The following is a 6866-nucleotide window of genomic DNA, read 5'->3' on the forward strand; positions in this document are numbered from 1 at the left end:
GACAGGGTTAAAAAGAGTTGAAACCCGAAGTTCTACTGAACTTAGAATGACTGAATGGAAGTCATTTTGGGGTATTAAGAAATCTAAGTGTAGAATGTATTAAGAAATCTAAGTGTAGAATGTATTAAGAAATCTAAGTGTAGAATGTATTAAGAAATCTAAGTGTAGAATGTATTAAGAAATCTAAGTGTAGAATGTATTAAGAAATCTAAGTGTAGCATAACAATGAGGAGTTTTGTTCATCACCCTAACCCAACCGTTCTGAATGCTGATTCCTCAGAAATTAATTAAGCCATTTTCCGTCACATTGCTTAAATGACATTAAGATTTTGGTATAATGACAGGACGCTGGCAGCAATTAGCGTGAGGTAGACTATTTAACCTTAGGAGTCGTACTCCTGCTTTCCTACTCCCACTTTTCTCCGATTGATTGCTAAAGATTAGGCCACCCAAGAGGTGGCACGGGCATGAATAGCCCGTAAAAGGATACTTTTCTCCTTGTTGTTTAAGATTCGCTACTCGGAACAAAAAATTCCAAGTAACACGGGCAATGGTGAGCCCAGAGTGGACTAACCTGGCACAGGAGCGGGGCAAGTAGCACGGGCTATGGTGAGCCCGTAGTGGACTTACCTGGCACAGGAGCGGGGCTGTAACTGTGACTTTTCTCCCTCTGATTGATTGATGAAGATTAAGCCACCCAAAAGGTGGCACGGGCATGAATAGCCCGTAAGTGGTGGCCCTTTTGAGCCATTACCAGTATCAAGAGCTGATACTGGAGATCTGTGGAGGTGCGACTGCACCCTGCGTGACGGGAGATGTCTCCCGTGTTCTCCCTCTCTGATTGATTGATTGATGAAGATTAAGCCACCCAAGAGGTGGCACGGGCATAAATAGCCCGTAAGTGGTGGCCCTTTTGAGCCATTACCAGTATCAAAAGATGATACTGGAGATCTGTGGAGGTGCGAATGCACCCTGCGTGACGGGAGATGTCTCCCGGACCAAATGGTGACCAAATGGTGAACACTGCTAACGATTGATTGGGTCTCTCTCTCTGATTGATTGATTGATGAAGATTAAGCCACCCAAGAGGTGGCACGGGCATGAATAGCCCGTAAGTGGTGGCCTTTTTAAGCCATTACCAGTATCAAGAGCTGATACTGGAGATCTGTGGAGGTGCGAATGCACCCAGCGTGACGGGAGATGTCTCCCGTGTTTTAAACAGAGGAAGAAGATGAAGATGAAGCCACCCAAAAGGTGGCACGGGCATGAATAGCTCGTAAGTGGTGGCCCTTTCGAGCCATCACCAGTATCAAGAGCTGATACTGGAGATCTGTGGAGGTGCAAGTGCACTCTGCGTGACGGGATATGTCTCCCGGACCAAGTGTGTGGTGCTCTCTCTCTCTCTCTCTCCCCATTTTCAATTCCCGCTCACCTGTCCTTACCTCACTTTCCCTCTCTGTAATCTCCATTTTCTACCCTTTCCACCTTCTTCTCCTTCTTACTTATTCCTCCTTTACTTTAGTTACCTGTCACCCCCACGGAGTAGTCAGTCACAGGTGTTACAATAGCTAGTTCAGTCATTAAGGATATTAGTTTAAACAGGTGTTACAGCCTCACCAGACCAGGTATAAGTTATATCCCTAGTCAGATATAGGTCAGGTATATACCCCTCACCACACACAGCCCCATTCCTGTGCCAGGTAAGTCCACTACGGGCTCACCATAGCCCGTGCTACTTGCCCCGCTCCTGTGCCAGGTAAGTCCACTACGGGCTCACCATAGCCCGTGCTACTTGCCCCGCTCCTGTGCCAGGTAAGTCCACTACGGGCTCACCATAGCCCGTGCTACTTGCCCGGCTCCTGTGCCAGGTAAGTCCACTACGGGCTCACCATAGCCCGTGCTACTTGCCCCGCTCCTGTGCCAGGTAAGTCCACTACGGGCTCACCATAGCCCGTGCTACTTGCCCCGTTCCTGTGCCAGGTAAGTCCACTACGGGCTCACCATAGCCCGTGCTACTTGCCCCGCTCCTGTGCCAGGTAAGTCCACTACGGGCTCACCATAGCCCGTGCTACTTGCCCGGCTCCTGTGCCAGGTAAGTCCACTACGGGCTCACCATAGCCCGTGCTACTTGCCCCGCTCCTGTGCCAGGTAAGTCCACTACAGGCTCACCATAGCCCGTGCTACTTGCCCCGCTCCTGTGCCAGGTAAGTCCACTACAGGCTCACCATAGCCCGTGCTACTTGCCCCGTTCCTGTACCAGGTAAGTCCACTACGGGATAACCATAGCCCGTGCTACTTGGACACTTCGTTCTGAGTAGCTGAATCTGAAACAACAACAACCACGGAAATACGACGTATTAGTATAAATGTAAACCTCCAGTAATACTGATGTTTTCTCTGTTACGACCACCTCGATATGTAAGGCTAAAACAGTTACATTTTTTACGGAATGGCAGATTGAGAGACCGGGCTGCTGAGGTGCGCACCCACGCGCGCGCGCTCGCACACACACACACACATTGTATTGCATTGAACCTTGTACACCATTTATGTCAGACCAATCCTGGAGTATGCAGCTCCAGCCTGGAGTCCATACCTAGTTAAACACAGAACAAAGATAGAGAAGATTTAGCGGTATGCCACCAGACTAGTCCCAGAACTGAGAGGTATGAGTTACGAGGAAAGGCTTAGGGAGCTAAACCTCACGTCCCTGGAAGACAAAAGAGGCATGATTTCAGAATATCATGTATCATATATCATGTAATTGTATCACGGAGACATGATAACCACCTACAAAATTCTCAGGGGAATTGACAGGGTGGAAAAAGACAAACTATTTAGCACGGGTGGAACACGAACAAGGGGACACAGGTGGAAACTTAGTACCCAGATGAGCCACAGAGACATTAGAAGAAACTTTTCAGTGTCAGAGTAGTTAACAGATGGAATGCATTAGGCAGTGATGTGGTGGAGGTTGACTCCATACACAGTTTCAAGTGTAGATATGATAGAGCCCAGTAGGCTCAGGAACCTGTACACCAGTTGATTGACAGTTGAGAGGCGGGACCAAAGAGCCAGAGCTCAACTAGGTGAGTACACATATAAACGTGCCCAACCATTTCTGTCCCCCACGGGCATCGAGACCCTGAGTGTGAGTCGAGAACGAAGCCAAATATACTACTATATGCCGTTTAAGACGGCACATAGTAGTATAGTTACCCCATACGTCTGTTCTACCACAGACGTATGGCCACGTCTGTGGTAGAAAATACAGTAAACAAATACCTTACACCTTGTTGTTTACAAACAAACAATAACAACCTCTACCACAGCTTAACAACAGCCGATTGATAACTATAAAACATATTGTGGTTGGAAATGACTTAACATGTACAACGGGATCACAACAACATAATGAATTAACAAGAAAACATTAAGGCCATGCAGTAGGATCGAACATGCGTCCCTGGACTCCCCAGACACACGCTAGACAGATTGCATGATTATGGTCCCGAGTTCGATTCTTGGGAAGGTCAGTCGCTGGCACCGGAGGTGGGGGGGGGGGGGCACGATAAATCCCCCCCCCACCTCACAATGAGAAATTATATCAAATCAGAAAACCAACTGACTGTTCCCTCAGCACTGACAGGGACCTCACCTGTCTGGGTCACCTTATCAGTCTATGACATGAATGTGAAGGAGATAAAACAGGACTGGATAAGGGTCTAGAACAAGATTAGGGTCCAGGACTGGATAACGTGTCCAAGACCTGATAAGGGCCCCAGGACTTGATAAGGGAGAATGGAAACGTTCTCACTCACTCACGTCTAATTGCACTTACCTAAGTATTGAGCTCTGGCTCTTTGGTCCCGCCTCTCAACTGTCAGTCAACAGGTGTACAGGTTCCTGAGCCTATTGGGCTCTATCATATCTACACTTGAAACTGAGTATGGAGTCAGCCTCCACCACATCACTTCCTAATGCATTCCATTTGTCTACTACTCTGACACTGACAAAAATTCTTTCACACGTGTGGGTTGGGTCAGGTGTTCGAGCTTGAACGGTGTTCCGTGTTCCGTGGAGATAAGTCACAAGGAACCCAGTGCTCAGGCGAGGTTGATGCTGTGAGTTGTTCTTACTTAACTTAACCTATCAACGGTATAGGTTAAGTAATAATTGTAATTAAGAAGCAATAAGATGCTTATCTTAACATACTAAGAAGGTTAGGTGAGGTCGGTGTTTTCTATGAAGCTTTTCAAGGTAAACTAAAATATTTACAATCAATTAGTATGTCACATATGCACTTATTAAATAAGCCAATATTGACTATAAGCAAGTGCGAGAACGGGTTGGTAGCTATTTGTCGTCTCGGCTTCCTTGCTCTTGTGTGAGTCCCTCACGGCCTAGTGGAGGGACACCTGGCTCCTGTGCAACAACCCACCATCCAGTACTCCTATAGAATCCAGGTGAACATGCGGTAGGGGCTTAAAGAAGAATAAAGACTATTTTAATGAAAAACATGTAATTTTGATCAGATTCGTACTTGTCTTCTTAATAAACGCACTGCATTCTTGACGCAGTTGTAACCACCGTAAGATATGCGGTGGTTTAGGGAAATTTAAAACGCCCAAATATTGACGCTTCCTGGGAATAATGAGTGCTCCAGTAGGCTAGGTGGGATGACTAGATTTTTATACTTCTGGTTAGGCTAAACCCCCGTATTTTTTACGGAGGGGAATATAGAAAAAAACAGCCTTAACACACACACACACACACACACACACACACACCTCAGAGTAGTTAACAGATGGAATGCATTAGGCAGTGATGTGGTGGAGGCTGACTCCATACACAGTTTCAAATGTAGATATGATAGAGCCCAGTAGGCTCAGGAACCTGTACACCAATTGATTGACGGTTGAGAGGCGGGACCAAAGAGCCAAAGCTCAAACCCCCGCAAGCACAACTAGGTGAGTACATAACCAAAGAGCCAGAGCTCAACCCCCCCCCCCCCCCCCCCCCACCCGCAAGCACAACTAGGTGAGCACACACACACACACACAAATGACTCACCGAGAATTCTAGGAAGTTGAAGCTTGAGTAATATTTGCAAATGTCGGTGTTATGCGGCCACATGCGTGCACACTACTTTAGATCTATGTGTACACATGAGTGAATGTTCATGTACACCTTCGTTTATGTTCCTGTGCATCTGGTCGTGTGGCCATGCACATATAAAATTGATGAAAAGAACACTGTCGAAAGCCTACTATCATGCCTAGCCAGCACACGGCTGTATGCCTACTAGTTCATACGAGATGAGACCAATTTACATAAGATGAGACATATTTACATACTATTTACATAATCAGGGATACCACAGATCAAGTCCACAGAGATACTTTCACGCTCCTCTTGGAAGAAGATGCTAGACTGCCCTAATTGGGTCTCATTGTAAACAATGAGAAATGCCTCGCACGACAGGTCAGAGAGGCAGGCGAGGCTATCCCTCATCTCTGGTTTCATGCATAAACTGCTAAGTATTTTCTGTCTCACAAGATTGTATTGATTCATGAGACCCTCCCTACTGATGATAGGTTGTTGTTGTTGATGATGGGCATTGAGGACAACAATAGGTGTGATCAATGTACTTAAAATGAAAATAATATGAATATTTTATTTCTGTTAGAAGAATTGTTCTTTTAAACTGGATTGCAAATACTCTTAAAGCTTTATTACCATAAATAAATGCTAATGCTCTAATGCTAATTCTATTAGCATTAGAGTGGATTTAATGAGGTTTTTAATGTCTCATATTGACATAAAATGCAAGAAAATTAATAATGCAATAATTATGTTACTTTCCGATTATATTTTTTGTGTGTGGATAGGCAGGCAGGAGGGTGACTCAGTAGACAAAATATTGAAGTTCTTGCGATGCAGGATCAGGTATAACATTTGGGGTTTACGGCTCATGCTCGGTGATTTCAATTCAATTTCTTTTCTTTATTATACACCCCATACCCATCCCGTGGGCGGTGGTGTAAAGGGTTACAGAGGCACATAATCGGTTCAGGAAATGAACCCTCTAGTTCGTTTAGCTAAGCAAATAACAATTTTTGACGCTAGTTACAAAATTATTAATGTTATATATATATATATATATATATATATATATATATATATATATATATATATATATATATAATATATATATATATATATATATATATATATATATATATATATATATATATATAATATATATATATATATATATATATATATATATATATATATATATATATATATATATATATATATATATATATGTACACATTCTCATACATACATGTACATATATATATATATATATATATGTATACATATATACATACACATAATACATATTTAATCACCCACAGAAGTACACACATCAATAATCTTTTGTGTCACAAGTGATTCAACAAGAGGCTCACAACATTGCTCGGTGATGATATGGAAAATTTGGTTTACTGAGAATTATATAAAATATATATAAATGTAGCATTTTCCCTTATAAATTTATGTAAACATGATCCTTATATTGTATATTATTTAATAAACAAAAGAAAACAAGAGTAATTCTATTCTCGGATGCTTATCCCTCACACTTAAGTGCTTACTTATACAAATGAATAAAGGATATTACAGAAAGCCTATTTACCAATACAAGGCAGCTAGCTCCTATAGGTCCATACTAGGCTACTGCTATTAGTCAGCACTAGGCAGCTCGGATTAGCCCATACTAGGCACCAGCCCACCCTCCTTTTTAGGTAGTACTTACAGCAACGATCTGGACCATCGTACATGTAATGTACAATTAG

Source organism: Procambarus clarkii, chromosome 87 (assembly GCF_040958095.1).
Source record: "Procambarus clarkii isolate CNS0578487 chromosome 87, FALCON_Pclarkii_2.0, whole genome shotgun sequence".
NCBI lineage: Eukaryota > Metazoa > Arthropoda > Malacostraca > Decapoda > Cambaridae > Procambarus > Procambarus clarkii.